Source organism: Ciconia boyciana, chromosome 5 (assembly GCF_034638445.1).
Source record: "Ciconia boyciana chromosome 5, ASM3463844v1, whole genome shotgun sequence".
Lineage (NCBI taxonomy): Eukaryota > Metazoa > Chordata > Aves > Ciconiiformes > Ciconiidae > Ciconia > Ciconia boyciana.
In genome coordinates this window covers 45,238,598-45,255,487 of record NC_132938.1, presented here as the reverse complement: position 1 = coordinate 45,255,487, position 16,890 = coordinate 45,238,598, and the positions used below count along the sequence as shown (strand labels likewise).

Here is a 16,890-nt window from a genome sequence, read left to right as displayed (position 1 = left end):
CCGCCTGCCCCCGCTTTCTGTCTCCTCATTAGTAGTAAAGTTGGCAAGTGTTAAGAGAAGGGGCTCTTGCCTATCTTTTCTGCAACAAATGAAGTTGTGATCCAGTGTACATTTTCTTTTCACAGAGACAGTTATGAATTATAATCAGACCCAGTCTTCCTGTTGAATAAATAAGGGAAGGAGCCCTGAAGAAGAGGTACGTAATTTTACTTAAAGAGGAAGAGGAAAATAAACATTCATACAAAGTTCTGCATTTTGTAGCTTTCCAATATTTGACTTTGCAGTCTTGATGTGTTCTTTAAATGAAGTTTGTCTACAATCATCCATGTTACAAAACACTATACTGAAAGTTCAGATTCTTTTGTGTACCATATTGGCACCTATATGGTTCACTACTGTATTTGCAACTTTTAAAACCACTACAGAGATCTTTTCTACTTGATCAGCTAGAACAGCTAATAACAGTAGTAAAGTTTAATGTTTTTACAGTAGTAGACTGTTTACTGTAAACCAGTCATAAAAAGAAGATGGGAAACTACTATAGCAGTAAAAATATTCCATATAGTAAAAATATCCTTTTGGAGCAGAGAAATGACGACTGGAAATTCAAGTTACATTCAGGTTTTAGATGTGAATATTGAATGTAGTAATGAGTCTTTCTGCTTCTTCTAACCCAAACTCTGGCCTTTCTGAACATCTTTTCCTTCTGCCCATTTCTTACTCCAGTCTCACTCTCTCTCGCTCATTTTCATCTCTGAATCACCATATTTAGCCCTTCCTATTCCTGCTTTCTAACCTAAGCATCTCATGCAGTAGAACAGCTCTTCCCTTTCTAGCCCTGGCTATTTACAGCTACTCCTTTGCACTAACTCATTAAACTCCTATATTTTTTGTCAGTTTGAGCCTTCCTTTCTCACCTGCTTTTGTCTCTTCTCCGCTTCTGTCTTTTCTTCCTTTTGGCAGTATAATAAGAAAGCCTTTTCTCCAGCAAATCTTAAGGGGAGTAAAAGCAGAGGAGACACCTCCTTGTTCTCAGTTTGGATGCCAAATAACATGGTGTGCTACAGTCACCAGAAGAAACAGCTTTGACAGAAATCTTGCTCAGCACCTGCATTCTTGAACAAGAGCTTGTTCACCATGGACAAGTAACCTTAAACATGTCTTTAAAGACTATGTTAAAAAAAAAAGGTTATTTTTAGACTTAGAGTTTATTTTCAAAAAACTGAACATTAAAAGGGGAAAAAGTAAGTTGCAGAATAATCTCTTAAGTGTCAGGCTTATGAAATACAGTGGAACAGTAGTTTTACAAATTCATTCAAAGAAATGACCTTTCACCAAGAGCATAGACAGACAGATGGAAGGTAGATGGATTAAAATGCAAAAGAGTTCTCAAATCCATTTGCTATTTAGACCTTTGAAAGAAAGGAGCCATAACCAAACAGAAATTAAGAGACTTCCTAAATGGTTTACGTTTGATTTCCAGTTCCCTCTGACATCTATTTTTCAGATATCCACTTCACTATTTACTAATAGAAGTATTCCCTTTTACCTACAGGAAGAGTCTATCTATGATCATTCAAAAATAACAGAAACATTCCAGAATATCTCTGAAATTAGAACTTGTATATTTAAGAAATGTTGTGCCTGTTTTCATGACAAGAAATATCACCTGGTTTGTCATTATTTCCACAAGAGTGCACATATTTGCCTGTACTGTAGTTCAAGCTTATAAAATAACTTTAACAGCCCACATCTAAAGATCAGGGAAAATCTGGATAATGCAAAAAACCCAGATCATATGACCCTGTACTATTAAGTGTCAAGAGTTTGTTTCTTTCTTACCTGAAGAACCCATACAGAAAGCAAAACTCTTCTCTCACTCAAGGTACCACGTGTTGTCTTTAACTGCTTAAGACATGCTATATGTAAATCCAAATGGGATTTTGTAGTATTTTCCCACTTCCAGCTAATCCCATGACAGGTGTATTTAATGAGCCTAAATTTCATAACTTAACCAGTTTTATTATCTCTAGAAAGATGAACAGGATTGCAGATCCACCACCATGCCCCCTCAGAATGAACAGGAAGAGGCAGAAAAGTGTTTTCAGGCTGAAAACATCTCTCCCAGTCACATTTTCTGAAATGCTGTGGTAACACCAATAATTGAGCCAGATTAGGCCTCATTATATCAAGCTTTGAATGAAACTGGCTGTGCTATCACAGCTTTCACATTGCTGTGACAGAGGATAGGGTCACCTGTGGCTGTGACCAGCCACCCGTCAGAGAAACTGGTTCACAGTACTGATCAGAAAAAAACCCAACACACCAAAAAAGAGAAAATAGGGGTTAAAATGTGGTTTCCACTTGCTCTTGAAGCAATGTAGTCAGGTGCCTTACTGGTAACAGCTGTAAAGGTATAGCTTGTCTTCACCTAGGAGATGTAGGGGATTCAGCCGTGCTGCGTGAGTGAAGGTGTTGAATGCTTTTTACGAAGAAATGACCAACATCAGCCCTTTTCCCTCATGTCACAAGGTCTAGGGGAGCTCACGCTTGCAGAAACAAAATGTTTAAAAATGCTCAAAAATGGATTTTGCAGGTCATGCTCTGAATCTGAAAAATTGTGAGAATCTGAAAAAAATAGGAGATACAAATTCTAGAAGTTAAATTCTCATATAGTGAGCAATTAAATTGCACTAATAATGAAGTCTTCAAAATTTAAATTCACTTTCTTGAGATACGGGTTAATTCAGCTGAGGGTAGGAAGAAAAGCCGGGAAGCCACAGCGATATTCTGTGAGAAGTTACAATGTCAGATGCTAAGCGTTTGTAGTAAAATCTATGAATCAGTCGGGAGAGTCATTGTGACAGGTGTGTTTTGAAGATTTTCCCCTCACACGGAAAAAAGTAGCTCCTTGTTTTAGTGAAATAAGTACAGATGAATATAGACTTCCATAAATACTTTAACGAGCTTCTCACTACTTGAAAAAAACTTCTGTAAGAAGAGATACCACCCTCTGCATCAGACTTTTTTTTTTTTCTTGTTTTCTATTTTTCTCTTCTGGATCCTCACACGACTTCATATTCATATGGATTTATCAGGCATTATTTCCTCACTCTTCCAAACAAATCGGAGTAAAACAAAGAGCCTGTCAACTGTAGCTATTTTTCTTCTGACTGCATCTTCCTTCCCTACAAACAGGCAGAGTCATTTATCACAGAAGAATAGGAGAATCCATCTTCCCACCACAAGAACAGAACAAATCTGACCATGGATTCTCTTGAGAAATCATAAAGTTTCTTAACTTTCATGGCCTTATTTCCTTACTGGTGTTGGCTCGGATAAAAATTGAAATATTGTAAAACTATCCTGTCCATTTTTGTGGTCACATTCTTTCATCTTCTCTTCCACACTGCAGCCATCTTTTGTATTAGCTTGAACCTATCTAACAAAATAGAGCTGCTTCCTTAGATTGGTCTTCTACGTAGTTTTGCAATATAAACAACAGAGTGAAAAAATATGTGGTGTTTCATTCTTACACAGAGACTTTCCTTTCAAGGGACTATTTTTCTTTATCTGTACTCTGATAGCTAAAAAGATACTAATTTACATTTGATTAACCAAATTTATCTGTTTCCCATTTAGATACATCACCATTTCCAGCATTGCCACATGCAAACATAGTAAGAAAAATATTAGCCAAACATGTTTTTTGGACAACACAGCACCATATATTCTAAGCATTTTATTAACCTATGAAATATTTTATGTCATATTTTAGAGTCAGCAAAAGAATCTGGCATTGTAAAAATGTTCTAGTTTCCCCAGCTTTCTCATAATTTCAAAATTATCTTTTTTTTCCCCAACTGGAACAGCAAGAATTTTGAATTCTTGAAATCCCCCTTGAAACAGAATTTTCAGTGCATGGTGGGTTGAGGCCACTTGCTGTCATTGAGAGGGGAAACAGCCATTAGGTACCAGGCACATCTCCTGATCTTTCCTGGTGGGTTCCGTAAGCAGCTTCTCCACGGTTTTTTGTTGCTGAGCTGGAACTATGTTCCTGAAGAAAAATTTGTGTTTGTTAGTTAAATAGTATTCTCCATTTTCATCTAACAGTCTCATTTTCATTAATCTAATGCTGATGTCAGAGGATTTCTCCTTCTTTACAGTGCTATCAAAAAACTTATTGCATTGACTCAGAGAACAGTAGGCATTCTTTACTGAAAGAAAGTAAACAATAAGTGTTTTTATTAAGCTGCAATATGTCTGAATTTGCTGTGAAAAATATGTAGTTATAAAAACTGAAAATAAAGTATTGGGGCATAGTACACTGAATGTGTTATGTTTGCCTATTTGCAGAAAATAGACAAATTTAGGAGGAGAATAATCACTGATTACCAGGCATATTCAGATTTGTTTTCACTTACTCTCGTGGAATTAAAAATATTTTAAAATATCTCATAATGAAATTAGAGAAGTCAAGTCCTAGTGACAGTACTCAGATTAAATTATTGAGAAAGAAAATCACGCAAGTCCTGACTTGCTACCTCCACTACGGACATTACTGTATCTGATACATCCCTAAATTAGGGCCAGAAACAGACATCATCATCCCTACAAAAAGAATGATAACCTCTAGCCAAGGACTAAGGACTGAAACTATGTGCGAACTCCAGAGGGTATAGACTGCTCCTATTGCCAGGGCAAAACCATGTAGAAGTAGGCTGAAGAATTGTCCATGCAATTTTGGGCCTTGCTTTAGAATTCCAACCTAATGAAAACAAGGTGTCATAACTGAATTTTGATCGCATGGCACATAACCAGCTATTCTTCAAAGGCAGCCAGAACAGAGTCCATAACTGAATACTTCATGTCATATATTTGTTACTTTCTTATTTTAGAAGATAATTTAAATGACTAATACCGAACTGGGGGGACCTGTATAAAACACAGTGAAAACAGGTAGCATAACACAAGTTCTGACATTTTGTTTTCCAAATCAGAACAAACTATAAAGTTTTCCAAAGCAAGGTTCTGAAAAACGAAATTCTTAGAATGATGGTTTTTGTTTAATACCAAAAATACTGAAATTTATCTAAAAGAAATCAAACAATTATATTGAAATGAAAACGTATTACTGAAAAAAGTTTCAAATTTTAAAAACTAGGAAATTGTAATAATTTCTTTAGCTTTGCCCACTTGAAAATTTGGCAAAATCTATGTTTTCTTGAAATATTTTGACTTCATTAAAGTGGCATTTTCCATTAGAAATTTACTACAATGAAATATTTTTCACACAATTACCTTCTAGGATTAGAATGAGCTTACATTAAGAAAGAACAGTACCAAGGAGAAAACCGTTCCAATAAAACATTAAAATGTGTATTTTTTTCATTAAATATATTTCCTGTGTTCTACAAAAAAGGCCGCCTGCTCCCTTCAGTTAGTGCTACCTTCAGTATCCTTTGAAACTGAAGGATAGTTTCAAATACTGTAGCGTAGAGCTTGAGTTCCTATGGTTTTACTGTTCATTTCCTCTCAGCAAGAAATAATGAATGCAGAATAATCTTTGGTAAAAATCTTGCTGCAGTACAACGAAGAAAGTTTGATAGACGTATAGCTGTATCTTGTGTTTACAACACCCTCCATTGTCTGGTAAAGGAAACACAATTTTATTCATTAAAATAATAACACATTTTGAAACAGTGCACTACTACGCTCTGCATTCAAGTCTCTAAGTTCTGTCACTTTAAGAAAACCTGTCACCTCAAGAAAACAAATACAGAACTTTGCCATAGATAGTGCTAAATAATTCTTTAGCTCTAACATAGTTCCTCATTTCTTTTACACACTTCTGTAAAACTTGTTTCTCTCTTGCTTGGCAATTCTGGTAAATTCTGCTCAAGTATTAAAAAAAAAAAAAATTCTACAGGATGACACAAGACTGCTGTATGTAAGATGGCTTATTCTTTGAGTTGGTAACTAATAATTGAGATTAACGTCGTTCATCCTTTACTATTTGTCAAATGATCCTGTGGTAACAGCCTGTCCACCTACTATTTAAGCCAAAAACCACGATTCTGCCAAAAAGTGCCTGAGCTCCTCAGAAGCCAGCCTTGAGCCAAGTCGTAATGAAAGGGGGGGAAATTGCTGAGTGAGCCTCCCCCCTCCAGGTGCACCGAGGCAGAGCACGCCTGTGATTGCTGTGTGCTGCCACCGGATGTCACCGATGGGCCACCTACACAGCACCCAGCCTTCGCGGTGCTCTGGGAACAGGAGACCCCCTCCCACGTACGCTGAGACACCATTAATAAAATCCAGCCGAATGAGAACCAACAGTTGAAGAAGTATCAGCGGGCTTGTTTAACAGCAAAAGATTAATCACGCTTGGAGAATAATTTAGATGTTCATTCTACAGCTAGGAGGGGAAATCTCTTTTTACTCTGCACTGTTACCATGTCGCGGCGCGTCATGATATGAGATGCTGAGCTGCCCCAGCACAGAATTCCCATGTCCAAAAGCTGCCCGTTGATAAAAAGGTAGGTGCTTTTCTGAGCACTACTCTTTGGTGCTATAGGAGGGATCATCCAAAACCAGCTATAGTATTACATATGGAATAAAAAATGGGCTGTTAGAGACAAAATGAATATTTTAAATAAAAAATTCTCTCCATAAATGTGTCAGAAGGAGTTTATAGGAGTCCTGTGTTATGGTATCTGACTAGTTTCTAACTTTTCTTGATATTTTTGTATCTTCCATGAAAAAAAAGAACGTGATGTCTTTAGGCAAAAGTTCTCACATCTTCATTATCTTACAAACAAGAAATGACAAGCTGAGACAGACCAAAGAGTATGAGGTTCTTTCTTCATTTCAAATTCAAACTTCTTTTCTTCTGTTCTGTTCAATTTTTTCTTCCCATTATTGCTTTCCTCAGAGATTTGTTACATTTTTTACTAATATCTTGAATTAACCATTCAAGACAGAAGTGTATTACTAAAACCTAAGTTACGGGACACCGTAATGACCTCCAATCACTATCCTCACTCAGGACTCATGCAGAAATCCAGACGTGCCTGCCTTGGATTCCAGCTGTGCTCCAAGCCTATGTGAGTTTGTGTTCCAGTTGAAGCACCGCTGAGCCAAGTCAAAACAACACAAAGCCCTGAAAACGATCACTAATCCTTATCAAATATTCTCACCTCTCAAGACTAGATGCTATATCAACCATGATGTCCACTTCGCTTGGGTCGTGTTTGCCTGTACATACATACAATATAATCTAAAACTGTTTTGTTACAATATATGTATTTACCTATCCTTAGATATCTCAAACTCAACATCCTACACATCTGCTTTGTCTAGCACTTCAATCTTGACAAGACCCCAGCTTGTATTTTTTTTCCTGTATGCCAAGAAACATAATGGTGTTATCTATAGGGAGCAATAGCAAGATATTCACTGCTCCTTTATTCTGACTTCAGATTTTATAAAGCAGGATACCATTAGGAACTTAGGAGTTACTGTGGAAGACAGAAGTATATGTCCTCACAAGCAAAGGACCACTACTTACAACTAGTGACTTTGCAAAAGATAATTTTCATTTTGGAACTTCTGCCTGAAACCTGTTACAGCAGCCAAGACAAAGAGAGCAAATCAGATACTGTTTATTGCAGAATCTTCTAGCATTGCTGTTCGGTTTTATTATAATCTATTGTTGTTGGGCTAGTAGATGCACTGGTAACTGCTGATACTCTCAGTCAGTGGTTTTATCTGCTTCCATAGTAACAATGAGCATCCATGTGCACTAGAGTTAGAAATATCCCCAAAGTTGACCTGTTATGTGCTAGGATCGTTATCTCAACCCTTTAGAGGCAGATGGGAAAAGTAAGTCAAGGAAAATAAACATTGCAAGACAAGCTTTCAGGTATTTTTCCTTCTGAAAGATTTTTCATGCTTTTTCTTTTTTCGTGTGTTTTAACAGAAAGAGCAAAGCAATCTCTCTTAGGAGGACAGTCATACATACCCCCTCTTCCTTATGTTAGGTAGAAAGAGAATATAACAGTGAAAGTTTCTCTTTTACACAGACTCTCTTTTTTTTCCTTTTTAAATGGTTGGAAGGAATGTGGGCTATGTTCTATATTTGTCTTTCAGAAGCCCTTTGTCAGCTAACTGAAAAGCATTTTTTCCTCTATGATTTGACCGTTAAGGAAGAGTTGCTCAAATCCCTTTCAATTGCCTAAAGAACTGTATTTGTCAGTCCTTCCTTGCACACCTAAGACAGTGGCTAAGACATTATCTCAGATAAGGGATTTAATACTTTAATTCATTTGAACATAACCTACCCAATCTGCTTACTTTCCTTTCCAGGTAAGCACAATACATGGAATAACTGAAGTTACAGTTTTCTAAATGTCTTGTCCAAATCTCACATCAGTATCTCCAGAATACATCTTGGTATACAATAATTCAATTTATTTCTGTGTTGTACCCAATGTATTAACAAGGTTACTCAACAAGACAATCAAACAAAAATTACACACAGCTTGGAGACACTGCTATGCAGAGCAGAGAAGAATGGACAACTGCAACAAGAGTTGAGCCTGGGATACTCCTGAAAAGAAAAAGGCTTAATTGCAACATGGAGAAGACTCACTAACCAGAATCAGTGTAAAGGAGCTTTCTGTAAGACCTAAAGAGAGTGGTGTAAGGGTTGTGCAGCTCATGAAGCAACTGAAAAGCTGCTGGACTGTAGAACAAGACTGAGGAGAAGTACCAACTTGCAAGGACTCAGTAGGCAGGAGGATATTTATCCTCAACCATTTTTATTTAATGTCTTACCCAACAGATCTTTATTCTTTCTTTCTATTATTTACTTTTAAAACAATGCCTTAGAAACTGGAAGCATTTGAGCATGCTCACTAGAAGGAAAAGTGAGTGTTCTGAATTGCCACCAGTCATGATTTTGGGAGAATCAAATGAAAGAAATTATATTCTGTTCTTTTGTGTGCATTTCTTTTAATAACTACCCCTTACTATACAATGTATCTCTGGCCCACTAGTAGCTGGTCAGTGCAGCCAGATGTTCATGCTGTTTTGGTTTGGGTTTTGGTGGGGGTTTTTTGAGAGCAAAGGAATATATAATTTAGAAACTCATATTCTAATGCTGGAGGAGACTATTAAAATCAGTCCTTGAAGCTCTATCTACTCTGGGGTATAACAATCACCTGGCCATGTGCACCCTGGTACCTAAGCTGTGATACTGTAGCATGCATTTATCATTGGAAATTAGTGTAGCAACTTAGGTACCACTTCTTAAGACTGTAATTTTTATTAGCATCTCTAAATATAATATAACAAAAGTAAAAATTATACAGTAAAACCCATTTTTACTTCCCATTTTTCAAGAGACAACTTAAAAGGACTTTTCTATGGGCTTATCACATACTGACCTGGAATGGCAGACATTCTCTTTACCATGATGAAAATGGTCCTCTTTACTACATGTGGAATCTTCAGTGAAAATACAACTTAACATGGTGGTATGAAGAATTTTAAATTTCGTTTTCCATCCACAAATTTCAGAGATTCAGCCACAACTATTAAAATCCCCCTTTTGGCTGTTGTAATTACTCAGGTCAGAAGAGTTACAGTAATATGGGATTTGAATGGTATTGCAGTGGTACACACCATAAAACCAAATAGAACTGGACACTCACACAGTTTAAGAGACTGAAATCTTCTATCTCCTATGCCTAACGCAGTTATACTCCCTCAGTTAAATTAATTGTTGACAGAGGAGAAGTCTTATGTCCTTGTGTAATGGAAAAAGGTAGATAACTTGAAACACCTATATTAGTAAAACCAAGAACAAATTTAAGAAAAGTGAAACATTAATTAAATCTCTAAGTGATTTTATTAGCTATCATAGGCAACCAAATGATAGAATTTAGAGGCATAGCCTTCTGAGTTACATAGGAATACTGAGATACTGTTCAGGCTTTTTTATTGGAGTTGATGTGTTCACAAAACTGGAGGCAGTTTTCCAAATATAAACTGAAAAGTGCGGCTTACATGGTCCAACCACATGTATACATTTTTAAGAGTTTTAATCTACAGCTTTTGGGGCAAATCCAGTTTACCCCCTCACTTAGGGTAAATATACATAATGGAATTCCCAAATGAAATCAAATGGAAGATCTGGCCCGCAGTCTAGCTAATTTCTGTGTTTGCCTAACAAGTACTTTTTTAAGCCTGATCGAGCCATCTCATTTAAAATTTTAACTAAGTAAGTCTTTATCCAAGCAAAAATTAAATTTTCCAAAGGGATGCTTTTCACAGTATGACTTTGAACTAGCTTACAAAAAGATAGCTGAATTGATCCCACCTTGCAAAAAGCATCTCCCACTTGATCTTCCCAGAAGTCATTCTTTTGGAAAATAATTTTGTCTACCATAGTGGTGTCATTTGAGAACACAAACAAGAAGCAAGTTTGCCAAAGATATATCAGCTGCATCTGAAGTTGATAAAAGGAATTTTTATCCAGTGTGACATTGGCTAGGGAATGAGTTACCATCCCTGCCTTCAGAAAACAGAAACCTAGAAGAAAAATGTTTTATGTTTAACTATAATAACGATAGTTAGATAGATCTTTCCATCCTTCTGCTACCATTAATCTTTGTATTTTATTTCTGTGATGTTCCTTTCTTTTGGTCATGGACCTTCAGCTGAATATCTATATTATATTTCTGTCATCTCCCACACAAGCAAAACTCTGCCACAGAGGCCCAGATATAAAAAAGAAATACAAAACATTTCCATTAGGAAACTCGCCACTTTTCCTTCTTTTTTGTGTATATGTGATAATACAGTATGGTTTCATTATTCCAGCAATTGCAGCAAATGACAAATTTGTATCCTTCACTAAAAATATTGATAATTTTTAAGAACACAATATAGAACTCTGTTCTTTTAAATACTTTCATGCTATGTGGATGTAAAGAGTTAACTCACATGATAACCAGATAGCTTAGGCAGCTTAGAAGTTATCAACTCAACCTGTTCATTACCACAGCTCAAGCGTGCATTTCTCCAGTGGAGCTGAGTCAAGGGAATAGATTGTGCAATCCTTCCTAATTGATTTCCGTGCCAAATCAACATAAAAGACTTTCATTCAATAAGGAAGGCCAGGCAGACCATAAAGAAATACTAAGCAGAGTTAAGGAAATATATTTATAATTCTTAGTTTAAAGCTTCTATTTTTCCTTTTGCTACAGATTGTATTCAGATTGGCTGTTTTCAGTACCTAGTGGAAACACTGCAACAGCAAGAGAAAAAGCTTCAGGGTTGATGTGCGTATATCAAAGAGCTTAAGCTCCCTAAACCTCCAAAGAGAGGGTCTCAGTGCCTGACTCTTTGAAAAAGAAAAACCTAAGTATCAATGACATTCTAACCCCATGCTCTGGGATGAATCTGAAAGGTGTGGCCAGAAGAGACCCATAGCATGCTCCAGCAAAGATCCCCACTCTAGACCTCAGGGGCTGATGCAGCAGGCATCTTCTGCATGGTTCAGATCAAGGTTCAGAGTGCCAAGGCAAACAGTGCTCTCCTTTCACAGTATGGGCTGGGACACAGCCCGGCCTCTGAGATCGTGAGCTCATCTTGAGGATAAAGAGTCAGTTTCCCTCATATTAATTCTTTCTGAATTCTTTCATCATAAACTTCCAGTGACAAGAGATGAAAGCCCTACCCCAGTCTTGTTTCTAAGCAGGACTTTGAGCTAAACTTACTTAGGATGGCAAGACCCACTTCTTGGATGAGCACTCCAGCCACTACTTTGCTCTGCGACAGGACTGCTCCCTCTTCCAGTGACCTGGTGTTGAGGAAGGGTGGACTTGTCGCTGCGTTCAGCGCAGCCCATGCTATGAACGAAGCATGTCTAATGGATATGGCACTCAGGTGGAGTTAGGTCGTTCCCTGTCCTTCTTGGTAAGAAGAGATGAAATATAGCTAAAAGCCAGCCTATGCTCTACTGAACCTAAACACTTAGGAAATGTTTGGGTTTCAAAGCACGCAAATCTTCAGTGTAATAGTTATACAAGTTATAAAGCCCAATGCCTGGGGGCAGGGGGGAAGAAGCAAGAGATTTTACAGTAGCATAGCTGCCTATTCCATACCTGTCTCTGCTCTAGATCTTTGCAAAAATGTTGCCATTGGGGATAATTCACAAAAATTAGGTGAAAGGATTTTAATGTTGCAATTCAAACTTGAACCATCAACTAAAAGGATCATATTTTACATCCAAATACTCCTACCTTATGAAAACTGGTAGGAAAATCTACATATTTTCTGGAAAAGAAGTAGAAAATATAAAATTGTACACAAGAAGCTTAGGTAAAATGGCCTACTATTTAATATTTACTTGCCTTCAGTGTCTCCTTGGGAATGTCAAAACAATTTTTTCTCCAAATGGTTTTTATCTCTAAGTGAAGGCATTTGTAATTCTTTTCAATTCAAGACTACTAATTGTAGTCTTTAGCCCTTCTATACTATAAATGATAATTTCAGAAATACAAAAGTAAATTCATCATGACATCTGAACAGGGGTTAACCACATCAACTCCCATAAATAGTAAAAGAAATTGTTTCACTAAATCTCCTTGCCTCAGAATGAATATTTAACACTAAAGTCAATGCTCTCAATTTGCTTATATTGTAGGAAAGTGTGAAAAGAAAAATGAAGTTGCTGTGTTATTAATGTTTTAAAACTAAATTCTCTATTGTATGTGCAGAGTAACAGTTCCATGATTTATTTAAATTTCTATTGTAGGTTATACCCATATTAACATCATAACATTTTCCTCATACAGAGATGAAATGTGTCACAATGTCTCCTCAGGAGTTGCTGCAATGCATCAGTGTCAGACTGTCAGTGTGCTCCGTTATTGATGATTTTTGCACCAGCATTTTAGTCCATTCAGAAGCATCAGAGTGATTTTGAAGTGTGCCTAGATGAGCAAATAATTTCCTCAGTTATCTTAAATGAGACATAAGAAAACAGAAAAAAAAAATACTTCTGGAGTAGAACATTTTCTTTTTTCTTTCTTGGTGTTCATTTTTACCCTGACAGTACATTAAAATACTCAAAAATAAAAAGCACCATTTTTACATCACATATGTGTAAAAGGTAACTGAACTGGGAATATTTCCCAGCACATGCTGTTTGGCACACTATACTTTTAGACTTCTCATATAAACCTAGCATAATAATTTTGACTGACATAAAAATCATATTATATGCCATACATCATCTATTGTTAATGGCCCAGCTGAACCAGATCCCAGCTAATATGTAAAACTAAACTATCAAACCAGAGCAGCTCTCCACAGTGGCTTAAGCTAGATCTGAACAGCTTTATAGGCCATTACTAATCCCTGATTTAACCAGTCCTCACACAAATATTTTTTTTAAAAGGCAAAAATAGTGTGTTCTAATTGAAATATGAAAATATCTTTAAGTTTGCCTCTGGTGGGGATTTTTCACAATAAATATAAAACTTTACAAGAAATAGTCTATAATATTAGCTAAATGGCTAAGATACACAAAGTAAAAAGCCTTGCAATTTTTGAGCCAATTTGAATTATTTAGTTTTGGTTAGAAACAGAATGAAATACTCTAATTCTGTTAAAAGCAAATATCCCTGAATTAGGAGGTCAAGTGGAACTGCTAGACAATGTCAGAGCCTGATGAAGTTCTGCAGATACCTGATTCTATGGAGAACCAAATAATGGAGTAACTTCATTTGACCATTCATGACATAAGATATTCATTTACATCAGTAATGATCGTAGTATTTGGCCTTGGGGTGTGCACATCCTTACCCAAAGCTCCGTCACTTGTGGCAACTGATATGTAAAATTCTGCCTTCTCATTCATGCGTGACTGTCACTGGACATAGGTGCAGGTATGTATCTGAGTGCAAAGTTATTTTTCTTCTTTTTCCGACTCCGAAGTGGTTAATTTTCACTGGAAGAAAATCACAGACAAGTTTTGGCATTACTGTCAGTCTGGAGTGTGTACATTTTTAAAAAAAATATAGTAAAATATTCAAGCATCTTGCAACTTGATCCTATCTTCTGCTTCACTTGAAAACTGGATGATGTACTGAAATGCTAGAGAAATAAAGGAGTTATTGTAGCGATATCTGAGGTTTTTCTTTCCATAAGTGATAAAATGCCCAGATTGAATGATTCCTTAGGCAGTGTTAATAAAAGAGTTAGTTCTCCACCACATTCTTTCATGCAGTCCTGTTTTTCTCCCTCTTCTAAAAGTCAGAAAACCTAACTCTGTCTTTATGTTGAATATGCATTATATATCCACTTCAGTGCATTCACAGCAGATCAAAAAGAAAAAGCAGGGGAAGAAGTCTTCCAAAAAAATTCACTCAGGTGTGAAAAATATTGCCTTTGCTAGATAATGCCAGTAACTCTCTCATTCTAATTTTCTTTCTCTAAAAATGCAGATGAAAATATTTTCTTTGTGGCTGTCACTCTTTCTTGTTGTTTCAGATAGCAACAATAATTTTCTTAGCTTGACTTAACTGGAGAAAAATCTGATGTTGCAGAACATTGTTGAAGCACTAAAACCTCCCACAACTCTATTTCTTCCCCCTTACTACATTTCAGACCAGCCCTGTCTCCTGTGTTTCCAGCAACATTGCTGGCTGACTTCTGTCAGAGGGCTCATGCTTCCTCCTCTCCTCTTATCCCTTCTACCTGGAGTGCTCTTTGCCTTTCAGGACAGTTGTTGCTTCTCCTCACATCCAGGTATCATCTCAGACCTAACCTCTTCCTTACTAGCACTGGTGCATTGCCAAGGGATAAAGACTTTAATGATGCTGCACTACTTATCACTTTTTTTTTTCCACTTTATCCTTTCCCTTCTGTGTGCTTCTTCCATCTTACCTAGATGGCAAGCCTAGCCACTGGTGAAGTCACTCACACGCATCTGCAAAAGGAGGTCCCAAACATTTTCAAAGTCCCTAGTCTCAGCAAAATTCACTGGCATAGAGATGCTAGTCAAAGACTCGGAGGACATAGGCTCAGTCTTTGGCTTGTCATAGATCTCTTGTATAATTTTTGGTTATCACTTAAAGACCATTCTGCTCTGCTCCAAAACAGCTACTTCATTTGTAGCTGAGCTCAGGCTCTCCTAAGATGGTAACCATCGTTGATAAACCTGGCTGAAGATCCAAGTTTAGAACCAAATCTGAAAGCAGATGCTTTTCCGATGATTTTGAATGTTTCACATACATTTTGCAGTTAATAGTAAGGACTCTTATAATTCTGTAGACTTGTATGGATTGTTAAACTCATCATAATATTACTGACAATAAGAAAATTCTTACTGGCAGTCTGCCTGTTCCTTAGATAATTCACAGGCAGATGAGACAGGTGCTATTCACAAAATAAAGTGAAGTATGACAGTTCTCATAAGCCACAACACAGCAGAAATAGGAAGGAATGGTTTTTTTGAAGGGAATGAGATATTTTTTTTCTTTTCTAGATGATGAAGAGGAACCTTTCCTTAATTTCCTGAAGAACAATAGCACTCAATGGTGAAGAAGCAATAATTATGTGACTGACAGAGAGGAGACACAGAATCATTACTAATGCAGCCTAGAAATGCTCTGCCTTTGGGTAAAATACTTGGAAGCTACCTGAAATCTATAGTATAAGACCTCAGGTATTAAAGTGGTTAGACACAAATGTGCTTAAGAAATCTGCAAATTAAAACTATCCTTTCCTATTTTGTTTAAGATTATTCGCCAGTCAACGACATATAGAATTTCACCATGGTAGCACCATAACATTATAAGACATTTAATTTTCTCACACAAAGCAAAACAATTAACATTAAACCAGACTGAATATTTTCCCCTGTAAAGCAGTGCCTAAAATTAGGAAAAAAGCAATTAAAGAAAGAAAGTTTTTTAGAAAACATCATTCAGAATGTATTAATGCCTCAAATTGACACAGATTAGATTCCCATTGATAGTTTGCAACTGACAAGACAATAATATTGATTTTTTCACAAGACTAAAAATAAAAATCTCTGGAAAAAATCAGATAATGGTCTAGCCTCATACCTCTTGCTATCCAAAAACATTTGTACTGTTTTCTATCAGGTAGTTTCAATAGATTATTTATCACATATACACATACAAAAGTTAACATCATTACATTCCTCACATATGCAGATGTGAGAAAATTTAAGGTCACACCTTTCTCAGCCATCTAGTTCTAAGGATATATATACCAATAAGAATACTTAGTATAATTCTCTCTTCTAAAATGTTTCACATTACGTGGGTTTCATAAATGAATTCAGTGGAAGTCAAGAACAATTATTTCCAGAAAAGCAAATTGAGCATCTGAAGGATAATACTTCGGACTTCAAAATATATTTATAGGGAATAAATAAGGAAGTTGAAAGAGATTATATTTCCCTCCTGGTTTTATTAGGAAGACTGAGAAATACTGGGGGGCGGGGGTGAGGGGTATGATTTGGCTTTTATGATTTTGAGATACTACTCCAGATACAAATTCTACTCCTAGTACATGATCCCTTTTAAAAATTCATTTATATAATATAGTTGCAGATCAAAGAAAGATCAGGATAACATGCTTTGAACCTCAGAAGTATCATCCCATAATGGGTTAATTTTTTATGTGCACCTTTCACTGCCTTAAGCCTCATTTGATTTAGTAACCTATAAACAGCTCAAATGTCAGAGTTTTATTGCATCTTTTTATATATTCTACAAAAACTGATTCCAAAGGATATTTACTGAACTTGGGTGAAATACATGCTCAGAACAGGTTTAATATGTAAAA

General features: G+C 36.4%; 1 long non-coding RNA gene across 1 annotated transcript in view; it reads right to left on the bottom strand.

The window, feature by feature from the left end:
* Positions 1-12,861: 12,861 nt before the first annotated feature.
* The window catches only part of LOC140652435 (uncharacterized), a 41,928-nt gene continuing 37,899 nt past the window's right edge, over positions 12,862-16,890 (bottom strand). Inside the window, exons 4-5 of the long non-coding RNA XR_012042789.1 lie at positions 13,876-14,020; positions 12,862-13,001 (exon numbers count right to left, since the gene is read on the bottom strand). This is a non-coding gene — a long non-coding RNA (uncharacterized lncRNA). The remainder of the gene's footprint in view (positions 13,002-13,875; positions 14,021-16,890) is intronic.